Source organism: Antechinus flavipes, chromosome 1, assembly GCF_016432865.1.
Source record: "Antechinus flavipes isolate AdamAnt ecotype Samford, QLD, Australia chromosome 1, AdamAnt_v2, whole genome shotgun sequence".
In the NCBI taxonomy this organism is placed as follows: Eukaryota; Metazoa; Chordata; class Mammalia; order Dasyuromorphia; family Dasyuridae; genus Antechinus; species Antechinus flavipes.
Window position 1 is genome coordinate 721,648,966 of NC_067398.1, and position 25,071 is coordinate 721,674,036.

General features: G+C 41.4%; 3 long non-coding RNA genes across 8 annotated transcripts in view; 1 reads left to right on the forward strand and 2 right to left on the reverse strand.

The window, feature by feature from the left end:
* Window positions 1-21,272, forward strand: part of LOC127545362 (uncharacterized) — a 67,521-nt gene extending 46,249 nt beyond the window's left edge. Inside the window, exon 3 of the long non-coding RNA XR_007949643.1 lies at window positions 21,081-21,272. This is a non-coding gene — a long non-coding RNA (uncharacterized LOC127545362). The remainder of the gene's footprint in view (window positions 1-21,080) is intronic.
* The window catches only part of LOC127544684 (uncharacterized), a 68,250-nt gene extending 46,863 nt beyond the window's left edge, over window positions 1-21,387 (reverse strand). Inside the window, exons 1-4 of one of the 6 annotated variants that reach the window (XR_007949520.1) lie at window positions 9,102-9,323; window positions 8,365-8,498; window positions 5,394-6,363; window positions 4,082-4,160 (exon numbers count right to left, since the gene is read on the reverse strand). This is a non-coding gene — a long non-coding RNA (uncharacterized LOC127544684). Of the gene's footprint in view, window positions 1-4,081; window positions 4,377-5,393; window positions 6,364-8,364; window positions 8,499-9,101; window positions 9,324-19,543; window positions 19,638-20,378; window positions 20,442-21,272 lie in introns of those variants that run through there. The other 5 variants (XR_007949518.1, XR_007949531.1, XR_007949530.1 and 2 more) reach the window with 5 other exon arrangements.
* Window positions 1,982-4,075, reverse strand: LOC127544946 (uncharacterized). The gene is made up of 2 exons (XR_007949572.1): window positions 3,496-4,075; window positions 1,982-2,661 (listed from the first exon to the last, which is right to left on the reverse strand). It is a non-coding gene; the product is annotated as an uncharacterized LOC127544946 (long non-coding RNA).
* Window positions 21,388-25,071: the final 3,684 nt, after the last annotated feature.

Below are 25,071 nucleotides of genomic sequence, written 5' to 3' on the forward strand. Positions count from 1 at the left end.
CTTTGACGAGGGACCTGTGCCTTTGGAATGACACTTATACTGCCTTAAATAGATCTAGAATGGACTTGAAAGCCTTTGACGAGGGACCTGTGCCTTTGGAATGACACTTATACTGCCTTAAAAAAAATTGGGGCAGTTATGTGGTATAGTAGATAGATCACCAACCATGGAGTCAGGAGGACATGAGTTCAAATTCACCTTCAGACACTTGACACTTCCTAGTTGTGTGACCATAGGCAAGACACTTAACCCTGATTGCCTTGCAACACACACAAACACACACAAGAATTTCAACCATCATTCTATAATGCCATGAATTTTTTTTGTTGTTTTTGAAAATAATAGACATAAGCTTTTGGCCCTATGTCCGCAATCTTAAAAAAATAGTGACTCCCGAGATCCCTTCCTACCTTGATTTAGTGTTAAAACATCTTCCTATATGATAAAAAGGGGAAAGAGAACAGATGGTGATTCTGAACTTCTAGAGAAATTGAGGAAGCTCAGGATTCACCAAAATTTTTGAAGCACTTGGGGATTTCTCAAGATTGTTAAGAGAATAACTTGCCACCTGAAATAAGCATGCAAAGTAGGGAAGAGAGGTGCTTGAGGACTTGAGTAAACAAAAGCACTATAGAGTAACCACTATAGAAAATTTGGGATTTGCTTCTGATTTTTCATTTTACTGTGAGTTTTACTAATTTTAGCTAAGTGTATGCAATGCTTTAAACCCTCCTGAAATTCATGATCTTCAGAAGATTTTATTAGTATTAGAAGATGTCAAATTCCTACATTCATTACACATTCAAAAGATTTCTCTCCAATATGAACATTTTAGTATAAACATAAAAACTATACTCCTAAGGGAAAGCTTTCCTCACCCTATTATTTGTAAAACTATTGCGTGAACTTTCTGGTGTTTGGTAAAATGTGGGCTCCTGTGAAGTGACTTTTCACATTTATAATAAAGCTCCTCTCCATTGTGAACTCTCTGTATTAAGATGGGTCCTTCTAATGGAGGATTTCCCCAATTCATGTTTTTCTCTCATGTGAACTCTTTGATGTACAATTTAAGAGCTGTGTTCAAGCAGAAAGCCTTTCCACATTCACTAAACTGAGGTTTCTCTCCAATATGATCTTTGATGTACAAGAAGATGCATTTTTCAGAGGAAGGACGTTCTACATTCTACCTATATATAAGGATTTTCTCCACTATGCATCTATTAGTGTTGCATAAGTTTTCTGTTTGTTTGTTTTCTCAAATAAGGCCTTCCCACAATCTGTGTGCATGCATAAGGTTTCTCTCGGTGTAAATTCTCTGGGATCAAACAAGTTCCTTCATTTGAAAGGTTTTCCTACACTGTGTTCATTGTTCAGGTTTATTGTAATAACCGTGTTAGCACCCTTAGAATCAGCCAGAGTCAGGATAAGCAAAAGTCCTTAGTCTTTATTCTTGCTCTTTAGGGTAGAAGTGAAGGGGTTGGAAGCAGGATCTCTGCAACCTTCCTTTTTCCTTGTCTACAGCCAAAGTGACTCTTGCTCGTCTTACTCCACCCCCAGTCCCTCCTACAATTCTCTGTATACACCAATCATCGAGCCAGCACAGAAGAGTGCTAAGGACCATTTTCCAACCATATACCCATAGAGTATTGTCCAATTGGTACTTAGCCTCAAGTGCTTGGGTGTCCTGACCTCAGTGCATTGACTCAAGAGTTTCAGCCCTCTACATCTCCTGCTTTCTTTTGTTTTAGAACACAGGTAGTCTTGCCATCCCTGACTTCTCAGGGAGGTGAGAACCCCAAAATGAGGTGATCACACCCTCCCTGACTTCTCAGGAAAGGAAGTGAAAACACCAAAAAAGAGGTGATCATTCTCCCCGACTTCTCAGGAGGGGAGGTGAAAGTCCTGAAAAGGAGATGATCATGCCCTCCCTGACATCTCAGGGAGATGGAAAACACAAAGGAAAGTGGGGATTGTGAACAGGTTTCTGGGCTGAAGGGTTTTATTAGAAACAGGTATGCACAAACCCATCAGCATGGGAGGTATTACACAAGCACATATCAATATTGCACAGGCTAGTAGTGATGACTCTCCGCACAACCACTGCAGGCTCAATGTGGTGCAACAAACATCAATTGTACATGCAAGTAGTGATATAACAAACAATATGAATCACCATAGTGTTGTAAAAGATTTCCACAAGTTCTAAAAGAAGGGTATGTAAACAACAGTCACACATACGCCTTCTTCAGCAGCCAAGAGATAGTCCAAAATCAATCTATTGTGCATTGCTTCACATGTCATGGGATCCAATGATTCCCACAAGTTTTTGAAGTCCTGCAACAGTCTTTTCATATCTCAGAGAATCCAGTGATTCCTGAGAGTTTTGCAGTTCTACAATTGTTGATGTCCACAAGTCAAACGCCATAACTGCCGTGCTCATTCAGTGGTGAGCACAGTCAGCAATGGAACCACCAGATGTTTCTTGGGTCTTCTTCCTTTCAAGGTGTGCTCCATCTCTCTCTGATGGACAAGGTGAATATGGCACATTGGCACCCATCTGATTCCTTCTCCATTTGTGGAGATAACAGCAAACCCTCTCCCCCAAGCAGTTAACATATCTGGTCCCTTCCATTCACCACTTTCTGGGCCTCTCCACATCACCTGGCGATTAAAGATAATGGAGAGGCTCGCACTGGACACTGCCCTTCCGGTGGGTTATAAAACCTGCCTGCCACAGCCAATGCACCTTGTCAAATATCAATAAGTAGTATAAAGAGCTAGATTTACAAGTTCTCTAGGGTTGTCTGTGGCTCCCCCTTTCTTTTGTTTTCAGAGGAGCATCTTAATGTCTCTCTTTCTCTTCTCTACTATTGTCTGAACTTGAGGATTAAAAGGTATGCTAGTGGTGTGTAAAATCTTACACTGTGCACACAAGTGTGCAAAATGTTCAGAAGTATATGCAGGTCCATTGTCTGTTTTCCTTGCTTGTGGCACACCCATAATTGCAAATGCTTGTATAAGGAATTCAGTGACCACTCAGGCTGTCTCTTTTGCTGCTGCTATTGTAAAAGTGAATCCTGAAAAGGTGCCTACCACAAATGGAAAAAAGACATATGACCAAAAGATTTATAATGGGTCAAATCCATTTGCCACATTTCAATGGGTCTCAAACCACAAGGGTTCTTCTCTGGAGGCAGTGTAGGAGCATGGAAGGGAAGGCAAGGTGTACAGGTTTTTACTATGCTCCTAGCTTCCTCTCTTGTTATTCCAAATTGTAAGCGTAAAGCTCGAGCAGCCTGATGATATTTAGAATGAGATTCTTGGGCTGCCTTTCAAAGTGCGCTCCATCTCTTTCTGATGGACAAGGTGAATATGGCTAGTTGGCACTCATCTGATTCCTTCTCCATTTGTGGAGATAAGAGCAAACCCTCTCCCCCAAGCAGTTTATCTATCTGGTCCCTTCCATTCACCACTTTCTGAGCCTGTCCACATCACCTGGCGATTAAAGATAATGGAGAGGCTCGCACTGGACACTGCCCTTCCGGTGGGTTATAAAACCTGCCTGCCAGAGCCAATGCACCTTGTCAAACATCAAGAAATAGTATAAAGAGCTAGATTTACAAGTTCTCTAGGGTTGTCTGTGGCTCCCCCTTACTTTTGTTTTCAGAGGAGCATCTTAATGTCTCTCACTTCTCTACTATTGCCTGTACTTGAGGATTAAAAGGTATGCTAGTAGTGTGTAAAATCTTACACTGCGCACAAAAGTGTGCAAAATGTTCAGAAGTATATGCAGGTCCATTGTCTGTTTTCCTTGCTTGTGGCACACCCATAATTGCAAATGCTTGTATAAGGAATTCAGTGACCACTCAGGCTGTCTCTTTTGCTGCTGATATTGTAAAAGTGAATCCTGAAAAGGTGTCTACCACAACATGGAAAAAAGACAGAGGACCAAAAGATTTATAATGGATCAAATCCATTTGCCACATTTCAATGGGTCTCAAACCACAAGGGTTCTTCTCTGGAGGCAGTGTAGGAGCGTGGAAGGGAAGGCAAGCTGTACAGGTTTTAACTATGCTCCTACCTTCCTCTCTTGTTATTCCAAATTGTAAGCGTAAAGCTCAAGCAGCCTGATGATATTCAGAATGAGATTCTTGGGCTGCCTGAAATAAAGGAGTATTGACCAACATGGTTAGAAGGCTATCTGCCTTTGAATTACCATTCAAAATACCATCTCTCTGATGGACAAGGTGAATATGGCTCACTGGTACCCATCTGATTCCTTCTCCATTTGTGGAGATAAAAGCAAACCCTCTCCCCCAAGCAGTTTATATATCCGGTCCCTTCCATTCACCACTTTCTGGGCCTCTCCACATCACCTGGCGATTAAAGATAATGGAGAGGCTCGCACTGGACACTGCCCTTCCCGTGGGTTATAAAACCTGCCTATCAGAGGCAATGCACCTTGTCAAAAATCAAGAAATAGTATAAAGAGCTAGATTTACAAGTTCTCTAGGGTTGTCTGTGGCTCCCCCTTACTTTTGTTTTCAGAGAAGCATCTTAATGTCTCTGTTTCTCTTCTCTACTATTGCCTGTACTTGAGGATTAAAAGGTATGCTAGTGGTGTGTAAAATCTTACACTGCGCACAAAAGTGTGCAAAATGTTCAGAAGTATATGCAGGTCCATTGTCTGTTTTCCTTGCTTGTGGCACACCCATAATTGCAAATGCTTGTATAAGGAATTCAGTGATCACTCAGGCTGTCTCTTTTGCTGCTGGTATTGTAAAAGTGAATCCTGAAAAGGTGTCTACCACAACATGGATAAAAGACAGAGGACCAAAAGATTTATAATGGGTCAAATCCATTTGCCAAATTTCATTGGTCTCAAACCACAAGGGTTCTTCCCTGGAGGCAGTGTAGGAGCATGGAAAGCAGGCAAGCTGTACAGGTTTTAACTATGCTCCTACCTTCCTCTCTTGTTATTCCAAATTATAAGCGTAAAGCTCAAGCAGCCTGATGATATTTAGAATGAGATTCTTGGGCTGCCTTTCAAAGTGTGCTCCATCTCTTTCTGAGGGACAAGGTGAATATGGCTCATTGGCACCCATCTGATTCCTTCTCCATTTGTGGAGATACAAACAAACCCTCTCCCCCAAGCAGTTAACATATCGGGTCCCTTCCATTCACCACTTTCTGGGCCTCTCCACATCACCTGGCGATTAAAGATAATAGAGAGGCTCGCACTGGACACTGCCCTTCTGGTGGGTTATAAAACCTGCCTGCCACAGCCAATGCACCTTGTCAAACATCAAGAAGTAGTATAAAGAGCTAGATTTACAAGTTCTCTAGGGTTGCCTGTCCACTGTGTGTGTGGACCTGCAAGATATCAATCTTACCTGGATGCTTTCTCACTTGCTCTTGAAGTTCCTAAAAGAGCTGATATATATTAGAGGTTACAAATTTTATTTGGGCTATGGCAATTTTTTGTACCACACCTACTGAACAGGCTAAATCAGATACTCTATTTATCCCTCCTGGATAATAAGTAAGAGCTAGAATGATCGCATACAATTCATTCTGCTGAGTGGACTGAAAAGGAATTCTGAGTACTCTCTTTACAGTTAAGTCACAAGAGTATACAGCACAAATATTCCGTTTGGATGCATCTGTAAAGAGAGTTGGTCCTTTAAGAGGACCTTTAAAAACCTTTTCTTCAAGAATCCACTGTCAATTATGTAATAGTCTGGTTCTCTTTAATGGAGTCCCGTGTGTAAAATTTGGAGCCATAGCTAATAAAATTTGCCACTCTGGGATGGTTTCACAGCATACATTAATTTGTGCATTAGTATAAATGGTGTATATCTTATCCCAGTTAATTGTACTGCTCGCTCAATGGCTTTTAATAAAATTCTAGCCATAGGCACTGCGTAAAGATTAAGAGTTTGTTCTGGTTGTGTTGGGAGGTTCACCCATTCTATCACACACTGTCTGCTTGATGAAGGACTGCTGTGGGTGCCTCTTGTGTAGCAAAAACTGATATTTCCAAGGGTTTTTGAATGACATTCAACCACATTGGATAAAGTCAGTTCAAGTTCTCTGAAAGACTCGTGAGCTTTTTTTGTAAGCTGACGTGGTGAGTTTAAAACAGTGTCTCTCCTTAAAGTGTCATTTAATGGTTGTAATTGATAGGTAGTCAATCCTAACCCTCGACACATCCCTTAGATAAAAGCTGTAGTCAGGCAGAAAGTCTTCCCATAGTCATTACGTTCTTAAGATCTTTCACAGTATGGATAATCTGATGTCAAATGAGGTCTATCTTCCAACTGTCTGGAATTGTCTGTTTGATTTCAGACCTCCTGTCCCAACCTGAAAGAGATAAAAATGTAAATATTCCATTTCCTGCTGCATTACACTTAATCATATCTCCTATCGCCTCAATCAATAAAGATGATCAAATAATAAAATATACAACATATGACACATTAGCTTTGTGTACTATAATGAGCTTTTACACTTTAAAATAAGCTTCTATACCAACACTACAAGAAAGTCTAAGACAGAAAAGAAACTCTCACATTCATCAAATCATTCATACCAGCACTTTTCTGATTAAAAAAATCAACAGGTTCTATTGGGGAATGTCTAAGATACATTCCTCTAACACAATATTACCTCACTTTAAAAAATGACAAATATGAAGAGTTCAGCGAAGCAAGGAAAGACTTAGGTGAAGTATTACAGGGAAATAAGAAGAGTAAACAAAATATACGATGACAACAAAAATACAACATAATATGTAATTATAAGGACAAAGGATGGTCCCAGAGCAGAGTTGAGAACATGTACCTCCCTCCCTTCATGGCAGAAGTGGAAGATTCCCAGTATGGAACAATGTATATGTATATTAAATAAAGAGGTGACAATTTGTTAGTTTTCAATTCGTTTCTTTTTTTTTTTTTTCATTTTTTAACCGTATAAGGAAAAGCTTGTTTAATAGGGGAGTAGGAAGAGGTATATTTAGAAATAATTGTGAAGTAAAAATAAAATAGATTGATAATAATAACGGTTTAAATGGTGCAAGATTCCTTGAAGGATATAATGCAAGTCTTTTTTTTAATTAGAAAATTAGTAAATATGTATTTATTCAGAAAATATTATTAGAGAAGTGGCTACTTGTCAGGCATGTTAAGGTGAGGTCTCCTCTCTCGTATGCATTAGCATAGATGTTTGCCGAGGTCCCTTCCAATTCTGAAATTAAGTATCAGGGCAGGGCAGGCAGAAGAGGTAAACTAATGCTTATTAAATGGGTTTGTTACTCTTGTGGCAGCAAAGAACAAGTTGAGGGTTCCATAAACAGTGAAATGCTCCAGACATTCATTTTTCCACATATGTTCATGTCTTCAAGTCCTAGAACACTGGAGGAACTCTTGGATGAGAATCTGAATCACTTAAAAGAGTCTGGCCTAGATCCACGCAGGGAAGAACGTGTAGATAGAAAATGCCTAGTGTCCACACCCTAACATGCAGCTAGATGGGCAACATTCAGAATTCATCCAACAGTGCAATTTTAAAGCTTAGAACTACAGTTTTTGTATAACTATGTATACATATCTTGGATTTAACATATACTTTAACATATTTGACATGTATGGGACTACCTGCCACATAGGGGAGGGAGTGGGAGGAAGGAGAGGAAAAGGTGGAACAGAAGGTTTTGCAAGGGTCAAAGTTGAACAATTATTCATGCATATGTTTTGTAAATAAAAAGCTAAAATAAAAAAAAATAAATTTTAAACTAGTTTTTAGGACCTTTTATATTTATTCATATCTTAGAAGGATGGACACTGCAAAAGGGTAATAAGTTGTTCTAATAACTGAAAAGGAGAAAAGGCTGAAATGCCTTTGGGAAATGAAACGTCCCCTTAATGTCCCCAGACTTCTCCCTGACACAAAGATTCGTATCTTACATACAAATATTCTACACAGGTGTTGATGACACATATAAGAAGAATTTCAAGTATTACATATATAAAGTCACTCTATCAAAGGCCTTTGATTTCATTAAGTATGAAAACTACTTTCCTCCACCAATACTGGCTGCAACTCATCTAGAATTTTAGAGTTTTACTTACCGAAGGTTGAGAAAGAATCACTGATAAGGCTCATACTCACATAGTTACCATCAGAGGTAAGGCATAGAGCATTACTAAATTCACAAGGAAAGATTAAAAATTTGTCAGAGAAACTGCCTGCCTATAACGGATAAATGGTCCAAGAATATAAAGAGAAAAATCCAAATGGGAAAAGAAACACAAATTTAAAAGTCAAATGAAAAATCACTCAAACCTTACTAATCAATCAACTGACCATGAATTGGAACAATTGCCCCCAAATGCGGTTTAACAACATGACGTGATTCCAGCGCAGGAAGAAAAGCGGCCTTTGTCACTCGGGCCGCCAGGGCTCCTCCCGGATCCAGCCGCTTTTCTGACCCCGAGGCCCTGCGGGATTATACAAAGAGGGGTCAGTCCGCCAGGGCCGGGCTCGGTGCTAAGCGTGAACTACACACGCACACACACGCACACACAGGCCCGCATAGATGGGAGGCAGAGGGAAGGGGGAGGGATAATTAGCAGCGGGAAGGTCCGGAATAAGGGGATGGGAAAGGAGTCCCGCAGAAGATGGAGTCCCGCGGAAGCTTTTCTGCGGTGGCTGCCCCGAAAAAGGAGTCCCGCGGAAGCTTTTCTGCGGTTGCTTTCACGAAAAAGGAGTCCCGCGGAAGCTTTTCTGCAGTAGCTGTCCCGAAAAAGGAGTCCCGCGGGAGGAGACGGACTGGCGGGGGCGGGGGTGGGGGGCAACAATGGAGAAAATGGCAGGAACAGAGATGGGAGTTTAAATGAATGTTCCGCCACTGAGGAAAGCCAGACCCCTGCACCTTTCCGTGACTCCCCACAGGGACCCCTCCCCTTTGGGCCCCGCATGCAGGGCGGGCAGGGTGTTGGCTGACGCTCCGCTGACTGGCGGGACTGGGCGCCTGATCCCAAGGTCGTGGGTCCCAAAAGAGCCCCGGCCCCAGGACCTCTGAAGGGGGAGCCCCCACTTACCGAGGAAGAGTCAGGGGGGACGGAGCCTGGCGGCCATTTCTCCTCCTCGGAGCCTCACCTGGAGAGGGAGCGATAAAGGGGCAGGAAGGAGGTTCTCATCCCTGTGACTGCCCCGACACCGAGCCCGGAGGGGCCTGGGAGGAGAGGGGTCACTCGGGCTCCGGAGGGAGCGGCTCCTCTGTGGCGACTCTCTGGGGCGCTGGCAGGATTCCGGCACGGGGAGAGCGCTAGAGCCCCAACTTCCGTTTCCGGGAAAGCACGTGAAGGGAACCACGTGGGATGCCAAGTTCTGCCCCCTGCGGCAACGCGGCCTTTTGGGAAGTGAAGTTTGGACTCCAGGAGTGACTCGTGCGCATGCTCCGCAGTGACCTGCAGGTCCCATAGGTTAGAAAAAGAAATAGGCTGTATCCTGGTGGTTTCAGCATCAATAATAATAGTTAATTCATTGAAATAAATTTATATTCCTTTGGGCAAAGCAGGGAAGGGCATGGAAAGGAAGAGCGGGGCGGGGCGCCGTGGGGCGCCGCCAGTTCCGCCTGGGTCCCCCTAGTGGCCGCTCTCGCTCACACTCGCAGCCGCTGCTGTTCCGGTTTGTCCCTCCAAGGGGACCCTGACTTTAGGGAGCCGGGGTCATGACCCGCAGCTGCGCAGAGTCCCCAGCCCCCCTCCCCCAGCGCCCTCTGGATCCAGGGGCCGCGGGCGGATCAAGTCCAAAAATAAATAAACAATCCGGGAGGGGAAGAGCCTCGGTTTGGGCACAAAGAAACCTTGGCTGTTGTTCGGGGCCCGGTTGGCTTGGAGCCAGACGGTTGTTTCTGTTTGGGCCCGAGGTTCCGGCCTCCCCGGGGGGTTTTTTAACCAGGTAAAGCCGGCTCTTCTCGGCCCCTGTGCCTGCGGAGCCGGGATTCCCGAATGGCCGTTGGCTCCGGCAAACTCAGGCCGGGAAAGAGCTTGGCTCAAAAGGGCAAAGTCCCCCCCACCCGCATCTCCCCTGGGACCCAGACGCCCGGAGGAGGGACTGAGGCTCCCGGAACGTTCCTTAGTTGGAGCGCAGTCAGGGCTGGGCGGGGCCATCCCTCCGCTGAGTTGAGCTGTCTCTTCCCTGGGCTGATCCCCGGTCACTGCTGTCGGGAAAGAAAAAGGACGATCCCCACTGTTCCGTGGCTGTTGGGCCGCCGCTCACCAGCCTGTACCCACCCCGCTCTAAGCCGCTCCCCCACCACCCTGCAGTCTCTCCGCCCTTTGCCCCGCCCGAGCCCGGCCATCCCGAGGCTGCTGTTCGGGGCCTGACTCCCGGGACACCGTCACCGCCTCTGGTGGCCTCTACTGCCCGGCGCCCGCGGGACCTTTAATGGGAATTCCCAAGGGCGCTGTCCGGTCCCTGCAGGGGGCGTATAGAGGAGTCCAATACAAGAAGACTGGAGGGGTCTGTGTTGGGGTTGGGGCCCATAGGAGGAAGCGATACATTGTGATGAAAGGCCTGGCAGTAAGTCAGTAGCCCAGCAGAGAAGCTAAAAATACTGGGAGTGAAGAATACAATCCCCAACAGCTGGAGTCTCTCGGGACCTGGCCACCCCTCCCCCACAGTGTCTCAGCACGCTCTCAGATCTCAGAGCGCAGGCGCAGCACAATCCTGCTAGTGCCTCGCTGCTGCCCCCGCAGTCTGTAGAGGAAGCTGGGTAACACCACCCAGCCCCTCCCCCAAAGCAGGTTCCATTTGGGTTTTTTTCTTTTTTTCTTTGCTAGTTTGTCTTTGATTCTTCTCTGACAAAATGAGCAAAAACCTGAAAAGGGCCTTAACTATTGACAGCTTCTATATGGATAGAGAGCAGACTCTAAAGCCTGAGGAGACTAAAAACAGACTGTCCTCAGGTGAATCCCCAAAGGAGGAGATCATCTGTTCCTCAGCACAGATGAACCTCATAGAAGAAATTAAAAAGGCTCTCACAAGGGAGCTAGAAGAAAAATGGGAAAAGGAGAGGGAGGCTTGGCAAGAGAGTCTGGAGAAGTCATCCCCCTCATTTAAAGACAGAGTGGATAAAGAAATCAAATCCTTGAAAAATAGGATTAGTGAACTGGAAACAGAAAATAGCTCTCTAAAAAACAAAATTGGCATAATGGAAAATAATTCCATAGAACAAAAGAACGCAAGTGCACAATTAGAAAAAGATATAAAAAAAGTAAGTGAAGAAAATACTTCATTGAAAATCAGAATCGAACAAATGGAATTGAATGATTTGAGGAGACAAGAAGAATCAATCAAGCAAAACCAAAAAACTCAAACAATAGAAAAGAATGTGAAATACCTTCTTGGGAAAACAACAGACCTGGAAAACAGATCCAGGAGAGACAATCTGAGCATCATTGGACTCCAGAAAGGCATGATGAAAAAAAAAGCCTGGACACTATTTTCCAGGAAATTAGCAAAGAGAACTGCCCAGTAGCCATAGAAACATTGGGTAAAATAGACATTGAAGGAATTCATCGATCACCTACTGAAAGGGATCCTAAAATCAAAACACCAAGAAATATAGTGGCCAAATGCCAGAACCTCAGACGAAGGAAAAAATACTGCAAGCGGCTAGAAAAACCCAATTCAAATATAGAGGAGCCACAATGAGGATTACCCAGGATCTAGCAGCATCCACATTAAAGGATCGAAGGGCCTGGACTATGGTATTCCCAAAGGCTAAGGAACTCCGTATGCAACCAAAAATAACTTACCCAGCCAGAACGAGCATCTTTTTCCAGGGAAGAAGATGGACATTCAATGAAATAAGCAAATTTCACCTCTTTTTGATGAAAAAAACAGAACTTAACAAAAAGTTTGATCTACAAATATAGAACTCAAGAGAAACCTTAAAAGGTAAAAAGAAATCTTGGGAACTATATTCATGCTATAAAGATGTATAAAGAATACATGTATACCTTGTTCTAGAAACTAGATGTGGAAAGGACATTGTACCAGAAAAAGGATAAAGTAGGGGTACTACATCTCATGAAGAGGCAAAGAAAACCTATTATATCTGAGAGAAAGAATGGAGGGGGATAAATATAGTGGGTATCTTACTGCCATCAGAATTGGCTTTAAGAGAAAAATTTTAGACATATTCAATTTATGGAGAAACTTCTCCCACCTGATTGAAAAGTGAGAAAGGAAAAGTGAAATGGGAAGGAATAAGCTAAGCGGAAGGGAGTATGGAAACTGTGAGGGAAAGGAGTAAGAGAGGGGGAGGAACTCTAAGGCGGGAGGAGGGATACTAAAAAGGGAGGGCTGTGAGAAACATGTGATGCTCACAATTTTAATACTAGGAAGGGGGTTAAGGGAGAAAGAAGGGAGAAAATCATAAACAGGTAATTTTAACCATAAATGTGAACGGGGTAAACTCCCCCATAAAGAGAGAGTGGTTAGCAGAATGGATTAAAAGCCAGAATCCCATAATATGTTGTTTACAGGAAACGCACCTGAAGCAGGGAGATACATGCAGAATAAAGGTAAAAGGCTGGAGCAAAATCTATTATACTTCAGGTGAAGTCAAAAAAGCAGGGGTAGCTATTCTGATATCAGATCAAGCAAAAGCTAAAATTGATCTAAGTAAAAGAGATAAGTAAAGGCACTATATCTTGCTGAAGGGTAGCATAAATAATGAAGCAATATCAATATTAAAAATATATGCATCAAGTGGTGTAGCATCTTAATTCTTAAAAGAGAAATTAAGAGAGCTGCAAGAAGAAATAGACAGCAAAACTATAATAGTGGGAGATCTCAACCTTGAACTCTCAGAATTAGATAAATCAAACCACAAAATAGATAAGAAAGAAGTCAAAGAGATAAATAGGATACTAGAAAAGTTAGATATGATAGATCTCTGGAGAAAACGAAATGGAGACAGAAAGGAGTACACTTTCTTTTCAGCAGTTCATGGGACCTATACAAAAATTGACCATAGATTAGGACATAAAAACCTCAAACGCAAATGCAGTAAGACAAAAAATAGTAAATGCATCCTTTTCAGACCATGATGCAATGAAAATTATATTCAACAAAAAGCCAGGGGAAAGTAGACCAAAAAATAATTGGAAACTAAATTATCTCATACTAAAGAATGATTGGGTGAAACAGCAAATCATAGACATAATTAATAACTTCCCCCAAGAAAATGACAATAATGAGCCGTCATACTAAAATATATGGGATGCAGCCAAAGTGGTAATAAGGGGAATTTCATATCTCTAGAGGCCTATTTGCATAAAATAGAGAAAGAGAAGGTCAATGAATTGGGCTTGCAACTAAAAATGCTACAAAAGGAATAAATTAAAAACCCCAGTCAAATACTAAACTTGAAATTCTGAAAATAAAAGGAGAGATCAACAAAATTGAAAGTAAAAAAAAAAAAACTATTGAATTAATTAATACAACTAAGAGTTGGTTCTATGAAAAAAACCCCAACAAAATAGACAAACCCTTAGTGAATCTGATTTAAAAAAGGAAAGAGGAAAATCAAATTGTTAGTCTTAAAAATGGAAAGGGAGAAGTCGCAACTAACAAAGATGAAATTAGGGCAATAATTAGGAGTTTTTTGCCCAACTTTATGCCAATAAATTTGACAACTTAAATGAAACAGAAGATTACCATCAAAAATATGGCTTGCCCAAACGAACAGAGGAAGAAGTAAATATCCTAAACAGTCCCATCTCAGAAAAAGAAATAGAACAAGCTATTAACCAACTCCCTAAGAAAAAATCCCCAGGAACAGATGGATTTACATGTGAATTCTACCAAACATTTAAAGAACATTTAACTCCAATGCTATATAAACTATTTGAAAAAATAGCGATTGAAGGAGTCCTACCAAACTCCTTTTACGACAAAGATATGGTACTGATACCTAAACTAGGTAGGCTGAAAACAGAGAAAGAAAATTATAGACCAAATGAATATTGATGCTAAAATCTTCAATAAAATATTAGCAAAAGGATTACAGAAAATCATTCCCAAGATAATACACTATGACCAAGTAGGATTTATACCAGGAATGCAGGGCTGGTTCAATATTAGGAAAACTATTAGCATAATCGACTATATCAATAACCAAACAAACAAAAATTATAGGATCATCTCAATAGATGCAGAAAAAGCATTTGATGAAATCCAATATCCATTCCTAATAAAAACACTTGAGAGCATAGGAATAAATGGATTTTTCCTTAAAATAGTCAGGAGCACATATTTAAAACCATCAGTAAGCATCATATGTAATGGGGAAAAACTGGAACCTTTCCCAGTAAGATTTGGAGTGAAGCAAGGTTGCCCACTATCACTATTATTATTCAATATTGTATTAGAAACACTAGCCTCTGCAATAAGAGTTGAGAAAGAGATTAAAGGAATTAGAGTAGGCAATGAGGAAACCAAACTATCACTCTTTGCAGATGATATGATGGTATAACTAGAGAACCCCAGAGATTCTACTAAAAAGCTATTAGAAATAATTCATAATTTTAGCAAAGTAGCAGGATACAAAATAAATCCCCATAAATCCTCAGCATTCTTATACACCACCAACAAAATCCAAGAGCAAGAGATACAATGAGAAATTCCATTCAAAATAACTGTTGATAGCATAAAATATTTGGGAATCTACCTACCAAAGGAAAGTCAGGAATTATATGAGCAAAATTACAAAAAAGTTTTCACACAAATAAAGTCAGACTTAAATAATTGGAAAAATATTAAGTGCTCTTGGATAGGCCGAGCGAATATAATAAAGATGACAATACTCCCTAAACTAATCTATTTATTTAGTGCTATACCAATCAGACTTCCAAGAAAATATTTTAATGATTTAGAAAAAATAACAACAAAATTCATATGGAACAATAAAAAGTCAAGAATCTCAAGGGAATTAATGAAAAAAAAAATCAAATGAAGGTGGTCTAGCTGTACCTGATCTAAAATTATATTATAAAGCAGCAGTCACCAAAACCATTTGGTATTGGCTTAGAAATAGATTAGTTGATCAGTGGAAAAGGTTAGGTTCACGAGACAGAATAGTCAACTATAGCAATCTAGTGTACATTCATTTTAAACACGTTTTATAGTCACCCTTTTCAAGGAGATTTGCAATGAAAGGGAAAAGACAGTCGGAAGGGGCAGCAAGGGCAAACAGCGTTTGCCGTTGTTTTGTTTTTGTAAGAACAGAAGAGATTAGCGAAGGTCAGTACAGCAGACAATAAAAGCAGTAGTAACAATAACACCTGACTTTGACAATTTTTCATGTCTAGTACTTGAAAGATTTAGAAAGATTGTGTTTTGCCTTATGTGTCTCCAGTGCTTAGCCGAGTTCCTGGAGCATTAAGTTATTCCTTCCATATCATGACTTTCCCCATCATGGTTTTGACCCATTGAAGGTCAACAGAAGAAATTTAATGGGAATTTGGGAGGAGTTTTGCAGGTGCTGCAGATGGCAGGCAAAGGCTAGAAATATCACGTGGATTTATATATTGCCTATGACCAAAAATTTATCTCAAATTTTATAATAAGGTACTGTAAATGCCCCCTAAAAGAAAAAGAAAAAAAAACGGATTTCTCCTGTTAAAGCGAAGGCCAATAAATGTTACATGGATTTTCCAGATCACAGGAGTGCTGGGTCCCTAAGCCCTGAAATGTGGAAGGGATAACTACAGAATCCATTTAATAAATGCTTGTTGTGCAAACCGCTAGAGGGAGCTATAAGGGATTGAACACTAGTTCTGGAGTCAGGAAGACAGAATTCAAGTGTGACCCTCAGACATTTGAACACTGGCTGTATTTATTTATCTCAATTACTTCTCAAAATAAATACACTGATTGAAAACCACACTCCAAACATTCTCTTCAATGAAGAAAAAATGTTGAAGAAACGAGGAGAGAAGATTAAAGAAGAGAGAGGGAAGGTAGTTGGACTAAGGGACTCAGGTGAAGGACTAGGCTGGGTAAGAAGGTCATTAGAAGAAATCCCCAAGGATCAGGGCCTGGCTGTGTAGTTATCCTCCAGTCATTTTTCAGTCGTATCTGATTCTTCTTGACCCCATTTGGGATTTTCTTGGCAAAAATACTGGAGTGGTTTCTCGTTCCCTTCTCTAGCTCATTTTACAGAGGAGAAAATGAGGCAAATAGGATTTAGTGATTTACCCAAGATCACACAGTAAGTGTCCAGGTCTAAGTTCCTAATTCCAGCCCGGTACTCTATCCACTGTGTCACCTATCTGTCCATAATTTAATAGTTTTTTAATGACTAATAAATAAATGTATTTATTCTTTTAAGAAAGGCTTGTTGGGGAAGCTATGGTGGTGCATGGATTGAGCAGCAGCCCTGAAGTCAGGAGGACCCGAGTTCAAATCTGGTCTCAGACACTTAATACTTTCTAGCTGTGTGACCCTGGGCTATATCCTATAACTTTACCCTAATTGCCTAAGGAAATCAAAGGAAAAAAGAAAGGGAAGATGGAAGGGAAGAAGGAAAGGAAGGAAGAAAAAGAAATTTTATAGAGGAGATGGAACCTGAGATTAGTCTCACATGAAAAGAGCTCTGGCAGATAGATGTGAGAAGTGAAACCATTCTAATTGGAAGTGGAAGAGGAAAGTTCTGTCCAAATGCATGAGGCAAGATATGGAACAGCAAATTTAGTAAAGTTATCCAGTATGGCTGGAACATAATGCAGATGAAGGGGAAGTTTGGGAAATAGATCTAGAATGGACTTGAAAGCCTTTGAGGAGGGACCTGTGCCTTTGGAAGATAAGCTATTTGACAGATATGTTAGAGGGAAAAGGAAAGGGACTAGAAATAGGGAGTCCCATTAGTAAATCATTTCAGCAGTCATCACTTCTCAATGGTAAGTGATAGAGATGGCCTCCAAGGTTGTGAGTAGAAAAATTGTGATACGGGAGCCAACTGCCACTGGCTGCTGGAGGTCTAACTCCGACCTGTAGAATGGATCTCTTCCTGTGAGAGGATGATGATTGTAGAGGGCTGAAGCTCTGAAAAAGGTGTGCTTGAATCAGACAAGAGAGCACTGAAGAATAATTAGGTAATTCAATGAGAGAAAATGGCTCTATAAGCATATTTTTGGATAAATGACTCTCCTCATGATTGGGGCTTGCTGAATGCTTGGTGGTGAGTTAATGGTAAGCAAGGATTGGAGGACTGAGGGAGAGAAGTCAGGGAAAAGGAGAAGAGAGGCTGGAGACTCCAGACTCCAGAATCCAGGAGACATCTTTGGCAAGCCACATGGCAGCTTGCCTGCCTCCTTCACTTCTCCCCCTAAAGACCAAGGACTTTGATTTATCCTGACTCTGGCTGATCCTGAACCCAGTTACTGTTCTCTAACCTCCCTCCTCTTTATTTATTATTATTAGATTATTATTATTTATTATTGAATAAAATAAAATGTTAAAAAAAATAAAAGAAAAAGAAAAAAAGAAAAGGGGAGTAAGAGAGGCAGGCCTAAGTGGCATCTTGCTCATTCCCCAAGGTCAGAGACAAACAACAGCGACTCTTTTAACTGGGCCACACATATAGTCTCATCCCCATCAATGAATGCATGTCAGCTGAAGAGGTGGAAATGGACGTGCACTTGGGGGGCAGAGAAAAAGAGGCTGAAAACCATGATAGTTAAAAGGAAGTCACATCCCACAGAACTCTACCTCCCTCTCCGGCAGGAGCAGTATGAATCTCTGCTAACATCTGTCATTAACAGTTAATAAAAGGTTAACCCAGCCACAAGAAGGAAGAACTTTCAAAGCAGGGCAAGATTATCCATCACGGATACAATTTTGAGCCTAGGCCTCCTCTGCTTGTTCACTCAGGATCTCAGGAAGATTGACAGCCCCTTGTGTCCTGAATGGTTTTGCACAAAGGTTCCATCAAGTTCCATCAATAGCCAGGGCCTTAGTCCCTGGAGAGAACTAAACCTTGAAGGTAGCGCCAATAACTTCTAAGCAAAAACTGGCTTAAGCTGCCTGCGATAATCTTAGGATATTGTGCTCCCCACAAGCCCACATCATTCTCATAGACATTGGCACCCATCTGATTCCTTCTCGATTTGTGGAGATACAAGCAAACCCTCTCCCCCAAGCAGTTAACATATCTGGTCCCTTCCATTCACATTTTTTAATTGCTCTATGGTTTGTTCTTTCACCCGTTTGTTACTTATTAAGCCTCCGTTTAAGTCTACATTTTTTGTTCATATTTTAACTTAGGTACAATTTTTAATTGTGTAATGATCTAATATGTTCTGAGACAAATAAGGATAGAGAGACAACCTTAAAATTAAGATCTGTATTCAAGTCCTACATCCAACACACACTAGATGAATGACTCTGAGCCAATGTTAAACTCTGCTGCCTCAAGGCAACTAAGATGCCCAATTACATTAGGGGAGGGAATTTATACTCTAAGGAATTCTCGGCATTGAGGAAATCATGAGTCCAAGTAAAAAGGATCTAGGAATTTATTTCCATTTTTTACTGAATTCTTTATGTTCTAGAACATGAACATTCTTTGTCATAGCAGAAATGATGATTGAGACTCCTCTTCTTTACAATTCATTTGAGACAAAATAGATTTCCCTTAAACATTATGTGTATGTATAAATCCCTATTTTAGTTGTTGCTTTTGGGCAATATAGTATAATTTTCTTATATATTCTACAATTTGCTTCATTTTTCAGATCGAATTCAGACCATTACCATTCAATTTCAATGGGTTGTTTTTCATCCATAAAATCCTATTGCATTACTATTGGGTAAATCAACACAACACTAACAGTCTACACTGCCAGCAATAATTCAATTTTAATCTCTGTGAACGAACCCAAGGACATATGAGGATTCAACTTTTAACTGATAACTTAAAAAAAATATTCTTTTTGGTGCAGGGGACAGAGAACTAGCCTTGGAAGACATGATTCAACTCTTGCCTCTCGCATTTTGGTTGGTAAATATGGGTAAGACAGTTATACATTCAGCATCCCGGGCAATTCTCTAAGATCATATCTTACAGAAGCACAGCCAATGCATCAACAAGAGTTTCACTAGGAATTTCCAACACCTCCGAAGTAAAAAGTGGAAAGTGATAGGTGAACCTCTGAGATTTGTTCCTCCGTTATCATGGAGGTTAAGGAACAATGTAGATGAATAAGTACATGAATGGTCTAGCTTCCTCTCTTGTTATTCCAAATTGTAAGGGTAAAGCTCGAGCAGCCTGATGATATTTAGAATGAGATTCTTGGGCTGCCTTTCAAAGTGCGCTCCATCTGTTTCTGATGGACAAGGTGAATACAGCTCATTGGCACCCATCTGATTCCTTCTCCATTTGTGGAGATAAGAGCAAACCCTCTCCCCAAGCAGTTTATCTATCCGGTCCCTTCCATTCACCACTTTCTGAGCCTGTCCACATCACCTGGCGATTAAAGATAATGGAGAGGCTCGCACTGGACACTGCCCTTCCGGTGGGTTATAAAAGCTGCCTGCCAGAGCCAATGCACCTTGTCAAACATCAAGAAATAGTATAAAGAGCTAGATTTACAAGTTCTCTAGGGTTGTCTGTGGCTCCCCCTTTCTTTTGTTTTCAGAGGAGCATCTTAATGTCTCTGTTTCTCTTCTCTACTATTGCCTGTACTTGAGGATTAAAAGGTATGCTAGTGGTGTGTAAAATCTTACACTGTGCACAAAAGTGTGCAAAATGTTCAGAAGTATATGCAGGTCCATTGTCTGTTTTCCTTGCTTCTGGCACACCCATAATTGCAAATGCTTGTATAAGGAATTCAGTGATCACTCAGGCTGTCTCTTTTGCTGCTGCTATTGTAAAAGTGAATCCTGAAAAGGTGTCTACCACAACATGGAAAAAAGACAGAGGACCAAAAGATTTATAATGGGTCAAATCCATTTGCCACATTTCAATGGGTCTCAAACCACAAGGGTTCTTCTCTGGAGGCAGTGTAGGAGCGTGGAAGGGAAGGCAAGGTGTACAGGTTTTTACTATGCTCCTAGCTTCCTCTCTTGTTATTCCAAATTGTAAGCGTAAAGCTCGAGCAGCCTGATGATATTTAGAATGAGATTCTTGGGCTGCCTTTCAAAGTGCGCTCCATCTCTTTCTGATGGACAAGGTGAATACGGCTAGTTGGCACTCATCTGATTCCTTCTCCATTTGTGGAGATAAGAGCAAACCCTCTCCCCCAAGCAGTTTATCTATCTGGTCCCTTCCATTCACCACTTTCTGAGCCTGTCCACATCACCTGGCGATTAAAGATAATGGAGAGGCTCGCACTGTACACTGCCCTTCCGGTGGGTTATAAAACCTGCCTGCCAGAGCCAATGCACCTTGTCAAACATCAAGAAATAGTATAAAGAGCTAGATTTACAAGTTCTCTAGGGTTGTCTGTGGCTCCCCCTTACTTTTGTTTTCAGAGGAGCATCTTAATGTCTCTCTCTTCTCTACTATTGCCTGTACTTGAGGATTAAAAGGTATGCTAGTAGTGTGTACAATCTTACACTGCGCACAAAAGTGTGCAAAATGTTCAGAAGTATATGCAGGTCCATTGTCTGTTTTCCTTGCTTGTGGCACACCCATAATTGCAAATGCTTGTATAAGGAATTCAGTGACCACTCAGGCTGTCTCTTTTGCTGCTGATATTGTAAAAGTGAATCCTGAAAAGGTGTCTACCACAACATGGAAAAAAGACAGAGGACCAAAAGATTTATAATGGGTCAAATCCATTTGCCACATTTCAATGGGTCTCAAACCACAAGGGTTCTTCTCTGGAGGCAGTGTAGGAGCGTGGAAGGGAAGGCAAGCTGTACAGGTTTTAACTATGCTCCTACCTTCCTCTCTTGTTATTCCAAATTGTAAGGGTAAAGCTCGAGCAGCCTGATGATATTTAGAATGAGATTCTTGGGCTGCCTTTCAAAGTGTGCTCCATCTCTTTCTGAGGGACAAGGTGAATATGGCTCATTGGCACCCATCTGATTCCTTCTCCATTTGTGGAGATACAAACAAACCCTCTCCCCCAAGCAGTTAACATATCGGGTCCCTTCCATTCACCACTTTCTGGGCCTCTCCACATCACCTGGCGATTAAAGATAATGGAGAGGCTCGCACTGGACACTGCCCTTCTGGTGGGTTATAAAACCTGCCTGCCACAGCCAATGCACCTTGTCAAACATCAAGAAGTAGTATAAAGAGCTAGATTTACAAGTTCTCTAGGGTTGCCTGTCCACTGTGTGTGTGGACCTGCAAGATATCAATCTTACCTGGATGCTTTCTCACTTGCTCTTGAAGTTCCTAAAAGAGCTGATATATATTAGAGGTTACAAATTTTATTTGGGCTATGGCAATTTTTTGTACCACACCTACTGAACAGGCTAAATCAGATACTCTATTTATCCCTCCTGGATAATAAGTAAGAGCTAGAATGATCGCATACAATTCATTCTGCTGAGTGGACTGAAAAGGAATTCTGAGTACTCTCTTTACAGTTAAGTCACAAGAGTATACAGCACAAATATTCCGTTTGGATGCATCTGTAAAGAGAGTTGGTCCTTTAAGAGGACCTTTAAAAACCTTTTCTTCAAGAATCCACTGTCAATTATGTAATAGTCTGGTTCTCTTTAATGGAGTCCCGTGTGTAAAATTTGGAGCCATAGCTAATAAAATTTGCCACTCTGGGATGGTTTCACAGCATACATTAATTTGTGCATTAGTATAAAAGGTGTATATCTTATCCCAGTTAACTGTACTGCTCGCTCAATGGCTTTTAATAAAATTCTAGCCATAGGCACTGGGTAAAGATTAAGAGTTTGTTCTGGTTGTGTTGGGAGGTTCACCCACTCTATCACACACTGTCTGCTTGATGAAGGACTGCTGTGGGTGCCTCTTGTGTAGCAAAAACGGATATTTCCAAGGGTTTTTGAATGACATTCAACCACATTGGATAAAGTCAGTTCAAGTTCTCTGAAAGACTTGTGAGCTTTTTTTGTAAGCTGGCGTGGTGAGTTTAAAACAGTGTCTCTCCTTAAAGTGTCATTTAATGGTTGTAATTGATAGGTAGTCAATCCTAACCCTCGACACATCGCTTAGATAAGAGCTGTAGTCAGGCAGAAAGTCTTCCCATAGTCATTACGTTCTTAAGATCTTTCACAGTATGGATAATCTGATGTCAAATGAGGTCTATCTTCCAACTGTCTGGAATTGTCTGTTTGATTTCAGACCTCCTGTCCCAACCTGAAAGAGATAAAAATGTAAATATTCCATTTCCTGCTGCATTACACTTAATCATATCTCCTATCGCCTCAATCAATAAAGATGATCAAATAATAAAATATACAACATAGGACACATTAGCTTTGTGTACTATAATGAGCTTTTACACTTTAAAATAAGCTTCTATACCAACACTACAAGAAAGTCTAAGACAGAAAAGAAACTCTCACATTCATCAAATCATTCATACCAGCACTTTTCTGATTAAAAAAATCAACAGGTTCTATTGGGGAATGTCTAAGATACATTCCTCTAACACAATATTACCTCACTTTAAAAAATGACAAATATGAAGAGTTCAGCGAAGCAAGGAAAGACTTAGGTGAAGTATTACAGGGAAATAAGAAGAGTAAACAAAATATACGATGACAACAAAAATACAACATAATATGTAATTATAAGGACAAAGGATGGTCCCAGAGCAGAGTTGAGAACATGTACCTCCCTCCCTTCATGGCAGAAGTGGAAGATTCCCAGTATGGAACAATGTATACGTATATTAAATAAAGAGGTGACAATTTGTTAGTTTTCAATTCGTTTCTTTTTTTTTTTTCATTTTTTAACCGTATAAGGAAAAGCTTGTTTAATAGGGGAGTAGGAAGAGGTATATTTAGAAATAATTGTGAAGTAAAAATAAAATAGATTGATAATAATAACGGTTTAAATGGTGCAAGATTCCTTGAAGGATATAATGCAAGTCTTTCGTATGCATTAGCATAGATGTTTGCCGAGGTCCCTTCCAATTCTGAAATTAAGTATCAGGGCAGGGCAGGCAGAAGAGGTAAACTAATGCTTATTAAATGGGTTTGTTACTCTTGTGGCAGCAAAGAACAAGTTGGGGGGTTCCATAAACAGTGAAATGCTCCAGACATTCATTTTTCCACATATGTTCATGTCTTCAAGTCCTAGAACACTGGAGGAACTCTTGGATGAGAATCTGAATCACTTAAAAGAGTCTGGCCTAGATCCACGCAGGGAAGAACGTGTAGATAAAAAATGCCTAGTGTCCACACCCTAACATGCAGCTAGATGGGCAACATTCAGAATTCATCCCACAGTGCAATTTTAAAGCTTAGAACTACAGTTTTTGTATAACTATGTATACATATCTTGGATTTAACATATACTTTAACATATTTGACATGTATGGGACTACCTGCCACATAGGGGAGGGAGTGGGAGGAAGGAGAGGAAAAGGTGGAACAGAAGGTTTTGCAAGGGTCAAAGTTGAACAATTACCCATGCATATGTTTTGTAAATAAAAAGCTAAAATAAAAAAAATAAATTTTAAACTAGTTTTTGGGACCTTTTATATTTATTCATATCTTAGAAGGATGGACACTGCAAAAGGGTAATAAGTTGTTCTAATAACTGAAAAGGAGAAAAGGCTGAAATGCCTTTGGGAAATGAAACGTCCCCTTAATGTCCCCAGACTTCTCCCTGACACAAAGATTCGTATCTTACATACAAATATTCTACACAGGTGTTGATGACACATATAAGAAGAATTTCAAGTATTACATATATAAAGTCACTCTATCAAAGGCCTTTGATTTCATTAAGTATGAAAACTACTTTCCTCCACCAATACTGGCTGCAACTCATCTAGAATTTTAGAGTTTTACTTACCGAAGGTTGAGAAAGAATCACTGATAAGGCTCATACTCACATAGTTACCATCAGAGGTAAGGTATAGAGCATTACTAAATTCACAAGGAAAGATTAAAAATTTGTCAGAGAAACTGCCTGCCTATAACGGATAAATGGAACAAGAAGATAAAGAGAAAAATCCAAATGGGAAAAGAAAGACAAATTTAAAAGTCAAATGAAAAATCACTGAAACCTTACTAATCAATCAACTGACCATGAATTGGAACAATTGCCCCCAAATGCGGTTTAACAACATGACGTGATTCCAGCGCAGGAAGAAAAGCGGCCTTTGTCACTCGGGCCGCCAGGATCCTCCCGGATCCAGCCGCTTTTCTGACCCCGAGGCCCTGCGGGATTATACAAAGAGGGGTCAGTCCGCCAGGGCCGGGCTCGGTGCTAAGTGTGAACTACACGCACACATGCGCACACACAGGCCCGCATAGATGGGAGACGGAGGGAAGGGGGAGGAATAATTAGCAGCGGGAAGGTCCGGAATAAGGGGATGGGAAAGGAGTCCCGCAGAAGATGGAGTCCCGCGGAAGCTTTTCTGCGGTGGCTGCCCCGAAAAAGGAGTCCCGCGGAAGCTTTTCTGCGGTAGCTGTCCCGAAAAAGGAGTCCCGCGGAAGCTTTTCTGCGGTAGCTGTCCCGAAAAAGGAGTCCCGCGGAAGCTTTTCTGCGGTGGCTGCCCCGAAAAAGGAGTCCCGCGGAAGCTTTTCTGCGGTAGCTGCCCCGAAAAAGGAGTCCCGCGGAAGCTTTTCTGCAGTAGCTGTCCCGAAAAAGGAGTCCCGCGGGAGGAGACGGACTGGCGGGGGTGGGGGTGGGGGGAAACAATGGAGAAAATGGCAGGAACAGAGATGGGAGTTTAAATGAATGTTCCGCCACTGAGGAAAGCCAGACCCCTGCACCTTTCCGTGACTCCCCACAGGGACCCCCTCCCCTTTGGGCCCCGCATGCAGGGCGGGCAGGGTGTTGGCTGACGCGCCGCTGACTGGCGGGACTGGGCGCCTGATCCCAAGGTC